The 20,126-nt window shown below is 37.2% G+C and overlaps 1 pseudogene; it reads right to left on the minus strand.

Annotated features, from left to right (window-relative positions):
- Positions 1 to 8,622: 8,622 nt before the first annotated feature.
- LOC114313964 (amine oxidase [copper-containing] gamma 2-like) overlaps positions 8,623 to 20,126 on the minus strand; it is a 45,342-nt pseudogene continuing 33,838 nt past the window's right edge.

A 20,126-nucleotide genomic window follows, 5' to 3' on the forward strand; every position in this document is an offset into this window, starting at 1 on the left:
ATACGGCATGAGCTGTGTGACACATACGGCATTAGACCATACTTCTCCTCACCAGCCTATCCACAGAGAAACGGCCAAGCTAAGGCCTCCAATAAAGTGATCCTGGATGGAGTCAAAAAATGGTTAGAAAAGGCCAAGGGCAAGTGGGTTAAAGAAATGACTAGTGTACTTTGGGCCCATCGCACTACTCCAAGGCGACCTACCAGCGAAACACCCTTCGCCTTAGGTTTTGGCACTGAAGCTATTATTTCCCTTGAAATCGGTTTGCCCACTCTGAGATCAAAAGCATTTGACACATAACAGAATGACATGATGTTGGCCTTGGATTTGAATTTGATTGAGGAACGCCGCAATCGTGTTGTTGTGCATATGGCGCGCTATTAGCAGTAACTCGCCAAATCGTATAACCAACTCATACAGCCTCGTCGTTACGTCCCCGGAGAGTTAGTTCTCAAAAAAGTGCTTCCTTCTACTAAAAATCCGGCCGAGGGCAAGCTGGGCTCCAATTGGCACGACCCATATCAGATCGACTCAATTGTTGGGGTAGGGGCATATCGGCTTTGACATGGCTGGCAAAAAGCTTCTCTAACCACGGAACGCCACCCACTTGCGCATGTTTTATCACTAAACCGATATAGGAACTGTCCATGCTTTTCAATTTTTTTAATTATGTAGCAAGTACGTATTTGTGGTCCGTTTACGCCAGTATGAATATATTTGTTCTGTCCATCAATGACTTTAGCTTGGATTTCATTTGCTTGAATCTCATATGAGTTGTAAAGAGACTCCAAATTCGAAGTGTCCTCATGCTTGGCACGATCAACTGAATAAAGCTTCTGAATTCGGAGCACCCTTTGTGCTTGCATAATTGGCCATCAAAGACTCCGAATTCAGAGCGCCCCTCGTGCTTGGCACAATCAGCCGAATAAAGCCTCTGAATTTGGAGAGCCCTTTGTGCTTGCACAATTGGCCATCAAAGACTCCAAATTCAGAACGCCCCTCGTGCTTGGCACGATTGGCCGAATAAAGCCTCTGAATTTGGAGCACCCTTTGTGCTTGCACAATTGGCCATCAAAGACTCCGTATTCGGAGCGCCCCTCATGCTTGGCATGATCGGCCGAATAAAGCCTCTGAATTCGGAACGCCCTTTGTGCTTACACAATTGGCCATCAAATACGGACGCCGAATTTGGGGCGTCTTTTGTGCTCGACATAATTGGCTATTGAATAGATACTCTGAATTTAGTGCAGTTATTGATCCAGAAATTGGCATCATAAAATTGGCAAAATAACTTGTAATTGATTTTTTCTGTTTTTTCATTTTATTTTATTTTTTTTAAAAAAGAGTGCTCTCACAAATGCCATACATCATAGTGGGCAACAGAGACAAACATGATATGCACTAAAGTCCATTAAACATAATTTATTAACGTAAAAACAAAAGGAATACAAAGGTCTAATTATTAAGCTGCTCAAGCTCTCTCAGAAGTTGCTACAGCCTCTCCGACATCAACCACTTCTTCATCGTCCGTTTTCTTGGTGTCATAGGCCTCAAACGGAAATTTGTAATTTTGGTATAAGGGCGACGTTGAGTCCACCCCCATAGCTTGAAGCGCCTTGATCCATCCATGTTTGAACCCACAATTCTCACATCGACATAAATCATCGACCAGTTTTTCTCTCTTCTTCGCAATGCTGATCTTCCGCCCATCAAAGAAACCCTTCTCATAGGCATGCGATTGTATGGCCTCTTTGGAAAACACAGCCGCCATGTCTCGATCAACAATCGTGTGATCAATCAGCCATTGATTCACTTTATCAGTAACAGTCGTAGTCGCCGATACTGAAGGCTGTTTCTCAACGACTTTGGCTTTCCTTCATTCGTTCTTAGCCTTCTCGGTACGATGTTCCAGATCACGAATTCGGCCGTCCTTTTGCGTTGTCTCTTTCTGAGCGGTCCGCAGGCGCATACGGGTCTCGTATGCACAGTAGAGCCCTTTGAAGGATCCATGAACACCCTCTCTAAACACTTCGTAGTCGCTTCACCTAATCATGGACTATTGAACTTCAAGTGGAAATATCTGTCTGGCAAAATCCACTGCCACATTCGGATCATGAATGATCGAATCTGCCTCAGTCATAGGCTTGTTGCCAATAAAGACAGCAAAGCTTAGAGGGCGTGGTGACTTACTCGACTTATATCGGCCAGACCTCTCGCTATTTTTCTATTGCGTCCCGCCCCTGTTCGTTTTTTTCGCGTCATTCCTTCTTGGTGATCTACTCCAACGACAAGGGGAGTGACGTCTCTCCCGCTCTTCAGAAGCTACTGTACTCGCTCTGGCAGCACCGGCACCCTCTCCGCGAGTCATCTCCGCCTCCAACTACGCCAAACTTTTTCCTTCACCTTTGCTGTTAAAGAATAACCTGCTAGACATTTGTATACACTGTTTGTTGCACAGGGCTTTTACCTCCACTCTGTTCGCTGGCCACTCCGCAGTTTAGGTTGCTCATCGTCTATTTAATGACGCCCCCTACATTAATGACAGTGCAGCTTTTACGATGCACCTACGGACACCGAAATACATGCCTCGCCGCTATTTTAGCACTAGATGCGTCGTCAACGACGATGGCAACCCATGTACAACCGGGACAAGGGCAGATATGTGAATCTATTCGACCTCTTCCTTCCGCTGAAATTTGTTTTCACTTCCCTACTTGAACACTTATCTTCTGTGTTTGGCACTAGATGCGTCATCAACCCATGTTCAACTGGGGCAAGGGCAGATCTGTGAATCTATTCGGCATCCTCCTTCCACCGAAATTTGTTTTCAGTTCCCCACTTGAACACTTATCTTCTTTATTCGGCCCTATATGCGTCGTCAACGGCGATGGCAACCCATGTTCAACTGGGGCAGGGGCAAATCTATGAATCTATGTGAATCTATTCGGCATCCTCCTTCCGCCGAAATTTGTTTTCACTTCCCCACTTGAACACTTATCTTCTTTATTCGGCATCAGATGCGTCATCAACCCATGTTCAACTGGGCAGGAGCAGATATGTGAATCTATTCGGCCTCTTCCTTCATCCGCCAAATTTCTCCACTACCCCAACTATTAAAGCTTTCAGTCTTGCGATTATTTTGCACTACGTGCATTAGGCACCCCCTACATTATTTGAATGTGGCCGACTTAACCAACAGGGTTAAAACATTAAAAACATTCATCATTGAAATAGTACTTCAAACATTCATCATTCTAACTAACAACGTTAAAACAAAACATCAAAGTAGGCTTTTCATTCATAATCTGTACTTCAAACATAGGCCACTTTATCAATGAAAATGACTGACTTCTACAATAAACAAAAGAAAAGTACGGGTACAAAGCTTCAAAAAAAAACATTAAAACGGCATCCTAACAAAAATACAAAGAAAGCTAAACTAATTATCTTCAAACTCCTCTGGATCGGACTCTAAGGGCTCCACCTCCAATTGCTCATAAAGAATTGGCTGCTCAAGTGTTACATTGGCAGCCGCCAAAGCCTTCAGCTAACCATGCTTGAAGCCACGGTTCTCAAACCTCAATGCCTTGTCTGTATATAGCTCCTTTGTTGCTGTTTCTCCGGCTTCATATGCTTTGGTCGTATCAGCCTCCGTACGTGCCTGAGCCTCTTTCGCTTTCTCCAACTCGGCCTGTAACTTGACGTTTTCTTCCTTGGCCAACTTCAATTCTCAGTCTATATTGTTTACTCTTTCTTCGGAGGCCTGAAAGAGCAAGTCGGCGTGCTTGGTCCTCTCCTGTTCGGCATCCACCCTTAGCTGTTCTTCATCAGCTCTTTTGGATTCGGCTTCCGCCTTCTGTGTCGCCATTAGTAAGTTGGCCATTACAGCTTCGACCTTGTGTTTTTCCTCTGTAAATTCGTCTTCTAGAACGCCAAGTCTTTCCACGGTGTCATAGTGTCGACGGCCGATTTCAGCGATTCTCCCTACCACCTACAAAACATGATATAACAAAGTTAGTAGTCGGCACAAGAATGATATACAATCCAAAGCGACTTACCAATATTGCCGACTGTGTTGTCAATGTTATAGAAACGACATCTGGCTCGGCACGAAAGGTTGACCTGTTAAACGGGAGTAAAACCACCAACGCAACACTCAATGCAAAAGCGGGATCTTTGATGGCCGATCTACTGGCCAGAACTGGAGAACTCTTCATCCTGGGCTGGATGATGAATGGCTCAGCCGGGTCAGGAGAAAGTGCCTCCATTCTTTGCCGTTTGTCAACTGGTTCTTTTGATGACTTATCAATTGTGTCGGCGGGCCATTTCTCACCTCTTTGCTCTATTTGCTCAGAGCCAAAAGTTTCTATTTGTTGCCGACTCGGTACTTCGACAACTTCATCCACAATCAATTATTCGGTTTCTAAAACGGCCGCTGGAGAGGGAGTTTCCAGGCCATCCCCAACACTGGCTCTCCTCCTTGCTACCATTTTTTCAGCGTTCCTCCGTCTAGCGAATTGGGCAAGCGACTCTCCCCCCATCTTTTCAGAATCAACCCCAGGCAAATCTCCTAACATGGTGAAAATATCATCTCAAGGAGATGCAACTACAACTCGGCCGAAAGTAGATGGCTGACCACTATCCTCTGGGATGAATTGTTTAAAGGCCAACTCAAGCTCTCTGATTAAGTCTTGGTCTCCTAAGTGGGCTTCAAGACTAGATTCTTCACTGTTTTCACCTTCTTCTAAATAGTCTTTAGGTCCAGCCTCCTTGGCGTCCGAACCTTTAAACCTAATATCCCTAAAACTTTTGAAATTAAGGAAAATAAGTGTCGTCAACTGTTGTTCCCCCCTTGGCATAGGAATATGATCGGCGACTAAAAAAGTTGAGTAGGTGGGATCGTAGTTGAGTAGAATGTGAGCGGTGCGCCCTTGTCCTTGAAGATTTGAACGCCCTTTGTATTTAAGGACCGTCTTCACTTGACTAAGAACGGCTTCGTCTGCCAAAGGGATGACTCTTTTTAAGTCGTTACCTGCACACAACAAATTAGGTCAGCATCTTATTTTTTAGCCGAATAAATCTTACTATAAGCCAACTTATTAGCCACTTGGCTCGCCTTTCCGTCTTGGCACAAGGTCTTGGCAATCCTCTCCCTCGCCGAATTCCCAGTTGCCTCGAACGGCGACCATAACATCATCAACTCTTTTTCCAGAGCTGGCAAGCATAGTCACCAAATGGTGATCTATATCCTTCACTCTGAGAAAATAACGACCCTGGCGACTGGTTGACTTTGCCATAACATAGCAGTGTCAAATAGTCGGAATCCCCAAGTTGAGCCCAAGTAGGCGGTTCAATTCTACCAAACCCATAATTATGCGATAGAAGTTCACATTGGGTTGAGAAGAAAAGAGGCCCCAGTAATGCAGGACAGTCCTGAGGAATGGATGTAAGGGGAAATGGACCCCACCCTCAGCGATTGACAAAAGAGAAAAAATTATGGTATTTGCATCCGTCCTCTCCATGTCAACCACACTGTCTGCAACAAAGGACAGTTGAACGTCGTCTGGAATTGAAAAGCGATGGCGGAAAACGGCAATTCGCTCCTCAAAGAGGAGAGCTTTCAGATGAGTCGCCATCCCAGATGGAGGGGAAGATAAATACACAAAATACAAAAAGGGACTAGAATGCGAACAAAAGAGAGAGAGAGGGGGGACTTATAGGTTAGAGCGAAAGAGCGATAGGAAGCAAGAGTTACAAATCGTAAAGTCTTGTGAAGAAGGAAGAACGGAATGAGGAATGTCAAAGAGCCAAGGTTCAACACATACGGAGGGACAAATTTTATATCGCATTAAATGAATGTGAAAACATGAAGGGGCGAGAAGCAATAATGATATCATATTGCGTCTGTTCTGACGGATCAGCACTAAAAAGTGTGCAAGCGCCGTATTCTCGATTATTGAGGTCCATCGAGTTTGTGAGCCGAAAAAGTAGACACCGACCACGCCGAATAAACAAATGTTAATCGAATGTTTGGGGGGCATTGTGGTGGTCGAATAAATAAATTATTATTTATGAGTGCTCGACATATAGCTGAATAGAAGTCGGCCATGCCAGCTGAGGCCAAGTGAAAAAGTCGAGTACGAGCAAGTTATGAATGCCGAAGTAGCCAACCAAACCCTTTCATATTCGGAAGGCCCATGGACGATTAAAGCCCAGAAAGCAGTGGGCCCATAGAGGGGCCTTGAACGAATCATTATAAAATGAAGAGCCATGCTCAAAGAAAGGGGGAGAGAAAAAAGAAAAAAGTAATAGAGAGAATTAAGAAGTTCTGTTTGGACAAGAGAGTATTTCTAAATACATTTCACCACATTAATATATCAATCCATTCATTGAAATGCAACATTGAAATCCAATTTTTGTAACAGAGTAATCCATCAATGAAATACACAATTAATGTATCAATCCAAACATTACAGCATATAAGAGTTTCAGAAACCAAATTTTTTAGTCTCTAAAAGTGAAAATTTTGTTACAAAAGACATCTAGGGATCAATTTCTATCGTCATAAGGATAGTCGCTAAAGTATTGCTCTGAAAAGTAAAATATAAGGCTTTTAGCGACAAAATTTTAAAAATGTCACTAATAAATACACTTTTAGCGACAAAATAATTTGGTCTTGAAATGGTTTATTTTTTTAGACAAAAAATTTGGTCTCAAAAAGATAATAATTTATCACTAATGTCTAATTTTTGTTGCTAAAAATATGATGACACTTTTCACAATAAAAATATTTAGTCCCTAAAAAGTAATTTTATCTCTAAATTTTTGTTTCTAAAACCTTAATTTTTTTGTAGTGAAACAACGAATTCTATATTTTCTTCTATTCAAACACAGTTAATATATCAATCTATTCATTGAAATCTATAAATTCTATTGAGTTCAGATCCTTTCATTTTTTTTATTCAAATAAAGTTATTCTATTTTATTTCTATTCAAACACAGTTATTATGTCATTTCTTGCTTTCAATTGGATAGATTTGCAAAGTAGAAATGAGAGATTAGCAGAGAGATTACTTTCGTGAGATGGGAGTTAGATTGTTTCAAGTAAAGGTTTGGGGTTTAGGGTTTAAGGTTTTTTTTATGTGAGAGAGGAGTGTGAGGTAGGAGAATAGGGGTTCTATTTGTTGTTTTTTTTGGGGAAGTGTGAGTATTGTGTTGGGTTGGACCCGTATTACTCATGGGCCTTGTGTATTAGCATTTCGTGACCATATTTTATTGGAGTCCAACCATAAGTGGTATAGACAGGGCCAACTTCGGAACAAAGCCGGCAAAGTTGTCGCTTTGGGCCTCCAGAAATTGATTTAAAAAAAGATCCTATAATATTTTTAGCCATCATGTTAGTTCATAAAAAAAAAATCTACTTAAATTTAAAAGGCCTCGATAAAATTTGATGAAGATTCAAAATTAGTAAATGGTTAATGTGGTAATTATTTAAAACTAATAGATGATTGTTTTTACTCCAAAAAAAATCAAAAAGCCTATTGATTTGTTGAATTATTTGAAATTAATGGATGATTGTTTTCCAAATTCATAAGTCGCGTTTAAAATACCATTACTTATGCTAGTTACAATTGTTTCTAGAGAAGAAAAAAAAAATCAAATTTAAAATTGAATAAATCTTACCTATGTCACAACAAAGAGTAAATGGATTAGTAATCTTAGCCATTGATAAATATTTAGTTGATAAGTTGAATTATGCAAGTTTGATTGGCAATTTTGCAACTAAAATGTAAGAATTGTGGTGTTTAAGTGATATTTTATTACAATTTATTTACTTTTTATTTAGTACTTGAGTTTAGATTATTTTAGTTATTTTTCTTATTGTAAACTTTATTATATATTTAGGTAAATTTTATGTCAAAAAAATATTTGGTGGATAATCTTTTGATTACAATTATTTTTGTTCTTAAACGTATAAAAGCCCCCTTATTTACAGCTCGCTTTGGAATAAAAAAAGTCATAGTCGGCCCGGGGTATGATGAGGAAACATTTAGGATTGGTATCGTCTCCCAAGCAATGCTAGCGATAAAAAAAATATATCAAAAAATTTACTAAACACTCACATGAGCAATGGTATAGACTCATGTTAGTGTTTGGTTAATTTTTTAGTAATATTTGAGATCTCTAATATTATTGTTGTCTCCTGAGATACAGAAATAAACCAATATCATTAAATTAGATGAGTGAGATCAATTGATCATCTCTAGACATTTTTATCTCAAAGGTCATAGGATTAATCATTGTCTTAAGAATTGATAACCCTATTTTGAGGTTTTTTTCAAGTTGATTTTTTGAGTTTTGTTTGTGTTATTTATTTCTTTTTCATGATAGGACCTCTTCGTTAGATTAGTTGTTGGATTATGTAATTATTTTTATATTTATAAATTTTCATCTCCTACTTATTGACCAAAACAATACAATTAATAAATAAATAAAGTAAAATAAGAAAGGAACTGTTGTGAAGTGGTGATCAATTGGGATTGAGATTTGATATAAGACCATGATGTGAAACATTAGTTCACATTCAGTTCAATTTTTCATAGTACAATTAAGTAAGTAGGACTAAATACTAATTATAATGATTTGCATTTTGATATATAATATAACAGAAGATTGCGGATATTAAGGTCCTTAGCAAAGGGTGATGACGATGGTGATGATGATTAGGAGGAGGTAGTGGGCCAACAAACAGGGAGGTCCTGGTCAAAGATGGGCTTGGCCCGAAGGATTGGATTGCTTGGGAAGAAATTAACAGGCTTGAGATCAAAGCTGGATAAGACTGTTGGCATTATTGGATAGTCCTCCTGGCATGGCATGTGATGGAATCCCAGTGTGTACCACAATGGCCCGAATACAATATACTCCTTCTCTATCTCTCTATTCCTGTTTATATGTTGCAATAAATATATTAGAAACACAAATTATAGGATTTGTGCACCCAAAAAAAAAAAAAAAATCGAAAATTTGAGGATATATGTTTTGTAAAAGTGGGTTTTCTCTCAAATTTAAATATAAATTTGATAGAATTATTTGCACCTATTGTGCCAACAAGAAGTATTGTTTCGATGTTATATATGCCCTATAAAATGAATGGTTCATTAAAACGAGACTCGTGATGAGGCTTACGGGCTCAAATAGTATTTGAACTTGGGAGAAGTTTTACCCTTTCAAAAAAACTCCATCAAGCCATTTTTATCAACTCCTTCATCAACTAATTTTTAGTATTTTTCAAAAAATAAAAACATAAAATAAAAAAATGATAAATGATACTAACTACTCCGTTTGGAAAAATATATATATATATATATATACTAATTCTCGTAAGTTTGAAATATTTACATCAATTTTTCTTTTAGCAAAAATAATACAAATGGAACACATGATTAATCTTGAATAAAATATACAATTTAGTAGTATAAAAGAAAAGATAATACTATTTTTCTTAATCTATACAACTAATGAATGGCTGATAAAAAATAAAATGTTATATTTTATGTGAATTAAAACCATAAGAAAGTACACAATAATTATGTCAAATTAGCATAATTTACCCAATCAAAAAAAAAAAAAAAATTGAAAATACACATGGCTTTCAGACCACACAGCTAGTGTGTCTTCTCCCCTGCTCTGATACACCAAAAGCCCACCAGCCCACTGCTCTGTTCTGTTATACCGAGTCACCCATATCTATACAATCCATCATTCATCACACAGACTAGCAATTAATTGAAAAGTTTTAATTATAGCTCTACAATTTAATTACCCTCTTTTTTAAAGTATAGACAATCAAATCTTAGCTAAAGACTATTACAAACCAAACCTGATTATTAGTGAAAGCAGCTCTAATCTGTGGAGGATCATTGAGATCAAGCAAGCTCGCCGCAGTCCCGCCAGGGACAACCTTGTAACCACTTGGGTTACTCAACTCTGATGGATCATAGAGCGTAAGCTTAATTCTCGCTTCATCCTCCGTCTTAGCGACATGTCTCTTCGCTTTTAAGTAGCTTTTTCTAGGTGATTGGCCTGGCAAAGTCTCTTCCTTTACTAGATCGACCTTAACGAATGAATTATCAGTAGCATCGATGTCCATGTCGAGGTGGAATGTAATGAAATGATCATCAACCACGCCAATGACATTTTCCGACACAAATGGACCTGACATGTCGTTTGTGTTAGGCATTTGATGCATATTTTCGTTTGACGACCCTTTCACCATTAGCATCCCAGATAGCCCTACCTGTTTTAGAATTTTCTGACATTAATGATGTCAAGAGTGAATTTCTCTGTCATCTAACAACTAACAACTAATATTTACCGATAAAAAAAAAAAATAACATCAAGAGTGAATTTCTCTGTCATTCTGTCTCAATAAACTCTCGATTGTTTAATTGTTCTCGAGATTTCTTATGCAAATTTTGTTGGACAATCTTCACTGTATTTAAATAAATTAATTCTGTTTGGGTACTAAACGACAAACATAATATAAAAAAAAAAATAGGAAAGGAGAATTAATGTTTGGTTACAAAAATCAAACTAGACAAAGAATTAAATAAATAAAAACAGATTTTATTTTGTTACAAAAATAAAATTAGAATCTGATTTAAATAAATAATAACAAAACAGAAAATAAATAAATAACTTACTTGATTAATAACTTGAATATTATTCTGATCAAGTCCAGTGTTCGACACTGTCTCCTTAAGACAGATTCGTCCTCTCCACGGTGCTTTCAGAATATGGACGTCTATCTCCCAAGATGAAATGATCAATCAACAAATAAATGCAGCACTACAATTTATTTGTTCAACGAACACACTAAGTGTTTATACTCTCTCTCAGAAGAAAATAATGCAGCAATATGAAGAGAATGTTTGCAGAATTATTAAAGACGAAATTAGTGCATGTGTAAATCCAAATAGGGAACTAGTCTATTTATAGATGTATTGGTGGCTGCAGGTTTTGAATTAAACAGGTGCAACCTGTTTGAACAGGTACTGTACCTGTTGGGTTTTGAATTGAACAGATAACTGAATATGTTTGAATTTGAAAATTAAACAGATTTGAAATTTGTATTCTGTATTCGGTTTGGACAGAATTTTGTAGAGAGGTGTATTACAAAATTTGAATTTAATTTCAACCCAGAATTAAAAAGATTAGTATTGGGCCGAACAAGCCCAACCTAACCACACACCACGCACCCACACCCAGGCCCATGCCGCCTGACTGGACGAACAGCGGCGGCATCGCACGTATGTGATGATTTTTGGACCTCCCTCTCTACAAAACTTGGGTACCCCTTGGGGCACACCCCAAGTTCCAATCTCATGCCTTATAAATCCATTCAAAACTTCCCACCAAATCAATGTGGGACAAGTCATTTTCCAACCTTAAGGAATTTCCACAAAACTCCATTTCCATGGAGCACACTTTGGCTTCAGTTTCTCATTCATTCGATAATGGTTTTGAGCAACCAAATATACCACGTTAATCACAACGCGGCATAGAATGCGTTACCACTTTGACCCGCGAAAATCGACGCTCGGGTCCTACCTAAAAATTAGACCAAAGTTAAGAAAAAATTCTGTTTTTACCTAGAATTTTTCCCATCATTTCTAACAATCCCCCACATGAATAGAATTTGATGACAACGGAAATGCAACAATATTCAAAATTTGTCGAAAGAGTATAAGTCTAAAATATGTTGCATCAGGATAGGTAGCTTTCGGCCTTGAACCTTCCTTAGTGATAACCTATCAGACTTACTAGCTAACCAATGGACGTGATGTCTTGAATTGTTCAGCCGTTTGTGTAAGCCAAGACAGTAGATTTCACACAAAATATCTTCTAACACATCGTGGTTCTCACTGTTGTGTTCATTTTGGCCTTGAACGCTCCTGGTTTTCATGAGTGTTTCTAGAGAATTTAGCCTCTTCATTCTCATAGAACCGACCCTAGTTCGACACTCATATAGGTGATTCTTATTGTGAGTATCTCCTTATACTCGTCTTGATTTTCATGCCTAAATCAAGATATAAGTAATCATTAAAAGCTAAACTTATCCTTATATCCCTGCAGACAACACATGTTGCAGATATCACTCTCACCATAGGAATATGTAGGGAATTTTTATCCCTTGGTGATTTCTGGCGAGCCACACATAACTAGTTGTCCCTTTGAACTTAGTTATTGGGATCTCCAGTCATATAAGTAGGGTTACCATTATGATGACCCTTATATAATAGGCTTTAATCCCATCCCCTTCGATGAACTATACACTTGCTCTTTTGTCAAACCTTTTGTTAACGGATCCGCAATATTCTTTTTAGATTTTATATAATCTATTGAGATTATTCCATTTGCCAACAATTGCCTAACGGTATTATGTCGACGACGAATATGTCGTGACTTACCGTTATACATATGATTTTGTGCCATGCCTATTGCAGACTGACTATCACAATAAATGCAAATAGCTGGCACAAGTTTAGGCCACATTGGAAATTCTTCTAAGAAGTAACGAAGCCATTCTGCTTCTTCTCCTACTTTGTCTAAAGCAATGAACTCGGATTCCATTGTGGATCATGCGATACATGTTTGTTTCATGGACTTCCAAGAAACAGTAGCGCCTCCCAGAGTAAAGACATATCCACTAGTGGATTTTGAATCTTTAGTATCCGATATCCAATTAGCATCACAATAACTTTCGAGTACTACTAGATATCAAGTAAAGTTCAATGTATGATCACGGGTAAATCTTAGATATCTAAGAACCCGAATGATCGCATTTCAATGGTCTTCTCTGAGGTTACTAGTGTACCTACTTAATTTACTGACTGCATAAGCTATATCAGGACGAGTACAATTCATTAGGTACATTAGGTTTCCAATTATTTGGGAGTATTTTGACTGAGACACTACATCACCTTTATTTTTCGATAAATAAATACTAATGTCTACAGGTGTTCTAGCTACATTCAACTCATCCTTGATAAATTTACCAAGAATTTTCTCAATATAATGAGATTGAGATAATGCATATCCGTCAGATGTTTTAGTAACTTTCATTCCTAATATAACATCTGCGACCCTCATATCTTTCATATCAAATCTTTTGTTAAGCATTTGCTTAGTTGATTTGATCATGTTTTGACTGCTTCCAATGATAAGCATGTCATCCACATAAAGACAAGCTATGATATATCCTTGGTCAGTGTTTTTAACATAGACGCATTTGTCACATTTGTTTATCTTAAACCCATTAGTAAGCATTGCATGATCAAATTTTTCATGCCATTGCTTAGGTGCTTATTTTAATCCATAAAGTGATTTTACAAGCCGACAAACTTTCTTTTCTTGCCCCGACACTACAAACCCTTCGGGTTGCTCCATATAGATCTCTTCATTTAGATCACCGTTTAAAAAAGCTGTCTTAACATCCATTTGATGTATATCTAAATTAAACAACGTTGCTATAGCAATAAGCATGCGAATTAATGTTATTCTTGTCACAGGGGAATGTGTCAAAATAGTCCAGACCTTTCTTTTGTCTGTAACCTTTAACTACAAGTCTTGCTTTATACTTGTCTATTAAACCATCTGCTTTCATTTTTCTCTTGAATATCCACTTATATCCAAGAGGTTTAGAACCAGGTGGAAGATCCACCAATTCCCAAGTATGATTTTGCATAATGGATTCAATTTCATTATTAACAGCCTCTTTCCACAAAGGTGCTTCAGGACCTGTCATTGCTTCCTTAAAGCTTTGAGGTTCATTTTCTAACAAGTATGTCAGAAAATCTAGACCAAAGGATTTTGATGTTCTCGCTCTCTTACTTCGTTTTGGTTCATCATCAGTTAAATCCTGTTGGTCGAGACCATTACTAGTCTCTTATGTTTAATTGTCATTAGTCTCTTGAATTTGTGTACAATCATAAGTTCTTTTTTGTGAACTTAATTCCCGTCCTTTCTTCTAAGGAAAGACATGTTCAAAAAACACAACATTCATTGATTCTACAATAATGTTCACATTTATATCAGGTATTTCTGATTAATAAGTCAGAAACCGATATGCACTACTATTTTGAGCATAACCAATAAATACACAATCTACTGTTTTTGGTCCAATCTTAGTCTTTTTAGGAACAAGAACTTCAACTTTTGCTAAACACCCCCGCACTTTTAAGTATTTATAGGAAGGCGGTCGACCTTTCCACAATTCATAAGGAGTGTTGTTGATTTTCTTGTGGGGTATTCTGTTAAGAACATAATTAGCAGACAATATTACTTCCCCCCACAAGTTCTGTGGTAAGCCTGAACTTAGTAACATGGCATTCATCATTTCTTTTAGGGTTCTGTTCTTCCTTTCAACAATTCCATTTTGCTGAGGAGAATAAGGTGCTGTAGTTTGCTAAATAATGCCATGTTGTACACAATATTCATTTAATGGTGCATTATATTCACCACCCTTATCACTTCTAACCATTTTAATGGTTTTACCAAGTTGATTTTCAACTTCTGTTTTGTAAAGTTTAAACATTTCTAAGGTTTCATTTTTACTTCTAAGTAAATAAACATAACAATATCTTATGCAATCATCGATAAATGTTATGAAATACTTTTTACCTCTACTTTAAACAAATTTAAGATCATATACGTCTGTATGAATTAATTCTAGAGGTTCGGTTTTCCTTTCAACTGATTTAAATGGAGTCTTAGTTAGTTTTGCTTCTACATAAATTTCACATTTATGATTAGGATTAATTTTAAACTTTGGTATATAATCTAAACCAATTAATCTACTCAAAGCATCAAAATTCACATGTCCTAATCTACCATGCCATAAATTCGACTCAAGAATATAAGCAAAAGATATGTTGTTCTTATTCATAGCAACTTTCGATACAACTGTCATTACATTTAATTTAAAGAGACCATCACTCATGTATCCCTTACCAACATACATATCACTCTTTGATAATACAAATTTATCATACTCAAATACAAGCCTAAAACCATTTTTACTTAACAAAGAACCAGAAACTAAATTCTTCCGAATGTTAGGTACATGCAGTATGTTGTTGAGGGTCAGTTCCTTTCCTGATTTCATCTTCAAGATCACCTTTCCTTGTCCAGCCACAGTAGAAGTAGAAGAATTTCTCATGAAAAGTTGTTCACCATTTGCAGCCTCATTGTAGGTAGTGAACATCTTCTTGTCCACACAAATATGACGAGTTGCCCCAGTGTCAACCCACCATTCCTTCGGATTTCCAACCAGATTAGCCTCAGACACCACAACAGAGAAGTTGATGTCATTTACTCCCTCAGAGATGTAATCTAATTCAGTTACATTGGCCTGATTGGTAGTCTTCTTGCTTGCACTTCCATGATCCTTCTTAGGGCAGCGGCAGTCAGAAGCTCGATGTCCAGCCTTGCCATAGTTATAGAATTTTCCTTTGAACTTTTTGTTGCCATTGTTGTTGCCTTGTTTAGGACCATCTCTCGTAAACTTCCTCTTTTTGTTATGTGGTTTGTGAACTTGTTCAACCACATTAGCCTTGGACTCAATGGAATTTTTCACATTCCTCTTTTCAGCCTTACGGTTATCTTCCTCAATTTTCAGTCTTACAATAAGTTCATCCATGGTCATCTCTTTGCGTTTATGTTTTAAATAATTTTTGAAATCTTTCCAAGCCGATGGTAACTTTTCCACTAAAGTAGCGACTTAGAAAGACTCGCTAAGAGACATACCTTCTGAATAAATATCATGCAAAATTATTTGAAAATTTTGAACTTGAGAAATTACCGTTTGGGAGTCTACCATAACAAAGTCCAGAAATTTACCGACGACAAATTTTTTCGTGCCGGCATCCTCCGTCTTGTATTTCTTCTCCAAAGAATCCCACAATTCTTTTGCTGACTTCAGAGGACTGTAAACATTATACAACATGTTATCAAGGCCATTGAGAATGTAGTTTCTGCACAGGAAATCTGAATGTTTCCAAGCATCTACAGTGGCAACAACTTGCCGGTCACTTTCACCCTCATTAAGTGTTGGAGCCTCTTCATGGAAAAACTAGACCAAATTAAGAGTTGTAAGATAAAACAGCATCTTCTGCTGCCATCTCTTAAACTCAGTACCATTAAATTTTTCCCCTTTTTCTCTATGATTTATTGGTACTTCAACATGGTTCTAGATAGGGATTAGTGTTGGTGTAACAATTGGAGTACCACTACCAGTTGCAATTTCAATTGCAGTAGCCATAATCTCTGATTACAAAAATCAGAAAAAATTAAAACACAAATTAATTTTCTAGTTACTAAAACCAGAAAATAAATTATAACACAAAATAATTTTATTTTCCTTGTTACTAAAACTAGAAAAATAAAATACCACAATAATTTTCTAGAACACAAATTAATATTCTGCAATTGTTAATGACACCAGTATATTACTACTAGTTGTCAAAGAAAATAGACAGTATATTACTACTATCTGTCAAATAGCATAAACCACTATCCGTTTTTCCAACTGGAATATGCCTTTATGAAATCACAGAAAATTAAATACAATGAAGACGCCAAAAATGATCTATCTTAAGATTTTTGGACAATCTTCATTGTATTTAAATAAATTAATTATGTTTGGGTACTAAACGACAAACAGAATATAAAAGAAAAATAGGAAAGGGGAATGAATGTTTGATTACAAAAATCAAACCAGACAAAGAATTAAATAAATAAAAACAGATTTTATTTTGTTACAAAAATAAAATTAAAATCTGATTTAAATAAATAATAACAAAATAGAAAATAAATAAATAATTTACTTGATTAATAACTTGAATATTATTCTGATCAAGTCCAGTGTTCGACACTGTCTCCTTAAGACAGATTCGTCCTCTCCGCGGTGCTTGCAGAATATGGACGTCTATCTCCCAAGATGAAATGATCAATCAACAAATAAATGCAGCATACAACTTATTTGTTCAACGAACACACTAAGTGTTTATACTCTCTCTTAGAAGAAAATAATGCAACAATATGAAGAGAATGTTTGTAAAATTATTAAGGACAAAATTAGTGAATGTGTAAATCCAAATGGGGAACTAGTCTATTTATAGATATATTGGTGGCTGCAGGTTTTGAATTAAACAGGTGCAACATGTTTGAACAGGTACTGTACCTGTTGGGTTTTGAATTGGACAAATAACGGAATCTGTTTGAATTTGAAAATTAAACATATTTGAAATCTGTATTCTGTATGGACATAATTTTGTAGAGAGGTGCATTACAAAATTTAAATTTAATTTCAACCCAGAATTTTGAAATAAAAACGGATAGATTTTATTTCAAAATAAATAATATAAACTCAAATGTTTTTGGCCCAAAAAGATTAATATTGGGCCGAACAAGTCCAACCACATACCAGGGCCTAAGCCCAGCCTGCCCGACTAGACGGACGGTGGTGCGCGTGTGGTGATTTTTGAGTCCAATGGGTGTAGCACATTTTGCCCATAACCTCTCTCTCTACAAAACTTGGATATCCCTTGGGGCACACCCCAAGTTCCAATCTCATGCCTTATAAACCCATTCAAAATTTCTCACCAAATCAATGTAGGACAAGCCATTTTCCAACCTTAAGGAATTTCCACCAAAACTCCATTTTCATGGAGCACACTTTGGCTTCAATTTTTCATTCACTCGATAATGGTTTTGAGCAACCAAATATACCACGTGAATCACAACGCAGCATAGAACGCGTTACCACTTTGACCCACGAAAATCGACGCTCGGGTCCTACCTAAAAATTAGATCAAAGTTAAGAAAAAATTCTATTTTTATCCAGAATTTTTCCCACCATTTCTAACAAATTTTAAATTACAATAGAGGAGTGAAAACAGAAAATCTCTAATCAAGAGTGAAAGTGTTTTAGAAGGTGACCTTAATGCGTATTAAACCATCGGTCTAGAATTCCCAATCAAAAATGTAGTCGTAGTTTCCAATTGATGCTGCCATTCTAGCAACAAGTGTCACCTTTGGCCTTGCTTCTCTAATCTGCAACCCAATTAAGTTAATTTATAAGAACAAAATTAGCAAATTTTATATATACATATTTACTATCAGATGTAACTGTATTGATGAAATTTTAGTATTCAAAATGATATCTATGATAGAAATAATTAAACTATCATATATTTAAGTTTATATATATAATGCATAATGCTAAATGATAATAGATTAATTACAACTATAAAAATAATTACATGAAATTAGACAACTACAATCCAACTATACACAGCTACAAGACGGAGAAAATAACCCTATAATAAGTCCTGTTTTCCGATAACACCACATTAGCAACAGACCCAATCAATAACAATGGCTTAATAATTTCATGGTCCTAAAAATAAAATAAAAAATAGTAGAAAAGTGACATAATGACATAATCTCATTAGATAAATACATGGCCAAGTGATCTCCTTAACTAATGTGATAATTTCTAATATAATAGAGAGAAATAACTAATATTTCATTATGACAATGTTTGATTGTTATGCAAGGGTGGTGAATAAAACTCAAGAATGGATGGGGAGGGGTGCAGTCGCAACCCTAAAAATTATACAAATTATGTATATTCTACTAATAATAATAAGATAATTTTTATAAAAAAAAAAAAGAATTATGTGTGTATTTACCGCCCAAAGTTCGAATCATCACTCACTCATTTTTTTTATTTAATGTTAGTTTGCATATTAGAAATACATTGACCTTCTTATTATTTTGTTGCTTGATGTGTCATATTTGAAATAATATATTAGGCACTCAATAAAATATGTTATTCAAGTTTATTTTAATTGTGACTCGTACCAAATTGAAATTGTGGGGATATATTTTCTGAGTACCAACATGTGGCCAAGGTAATGCCAACGTGTCAGCTAAGGTGCCACGTGTCCTGGTTGTGATGCCGAGGTGATCTCCTCTAAGTCGAGGTTATCTCCGAAGATATCGGAATCCGGGATAAGCGGATAAGGGACAAGAGTCCTAGAATGAGAGAGGACTTCAGTTTAGGTAAAGATAAGACTCTTAGAAAGTTTATTCTAATCCTACTGGGAGTCCAAGATTGGCAATAATCCTAAATCCATTGAAGCTAGGCTTCTAATGGGATTAGGTAAGTGTTGGCTATAAAAGAGAGGCACCCCCATGGGTCTAAGGTACGCAATTCATATTCTGAACTATAAGTTAAGAACTTGATTTGTCTTTGAGAGATAATTGACTTGATCGTCGGAGTTCCCCCGGATGGACGAACCACCGCTAGAATCTCTTCTTTCTGTTGCAGGTCAATCAGGTGCCATCTGTTCTGCCAGTGCTCTCCAGCTGAATACTGAGTTTGGCAGTGTGGTTGGAAATTCACTCACATAATTTGGCGCCATCGGTGGGAAAGAAAGGAGAATAGATAGCCAGCGACGGACAGAAGGATAAGATTGGGGGCGAAATCCCTGCTGGGAATGGTAAACACGTTGACCCAAACGTGGAGGAAGATGGTTGCAACGAAGAAACTCAGAACCAGAATCACAGAAAGAAAGACGTCGGCCAGGGTGGTGATGTACCAAAGAAACCAGATCGAAGTGGGTACTACAACGAGGACGACCTCCAGGTATGGAAGGATAGATGCCTGCGGAGGGACGAAGAGGTGAAAGAGATGGCGAATAAATTGGCAAACCTGCAATCGGTCGTCAATTTTATAATGCAAAACAACGTCATGCAGCCACCATTCCCGCTGCACGACACGCCGATTCCAGCGGCCAATGCCCAGAAAAGAGGGCAGAAAACACTCCCTATAGCCCCCCAGCACACCAGGAGTGAAAGACACTCTCACCAGCCTTCAAGGGAGGTCGGGTGAGGAGAGTCGAGGAGGGAAGAGTCTCGAAGGACACATCACACCAAGGAGGCAGACCCTAAAGAACATCGGCATGTTCAAAGGCAGGCGTCGTGCTTCGACACAACTAATGGAGAAAGGTTGAAGAAGGTTCACAACGAAGCCGAAAATGGTGCAGAAAAAAAGTTGA

This window comes from Camellia sinensis, chromosome 13 (genome assembly GCF_055761805.1).
Source record: "Camellia sinensis isolate YWXY chromosome 13, ASM5576180v1, whole genome shotgun sequence".
Taxonomy (NCBI): domain Eukaryota; kingdom Viridiplantae; phylum Streptophyta; class Magnoliopsida; order Ericales; family Theaceae; genus Camellia; species Camellia sinensis.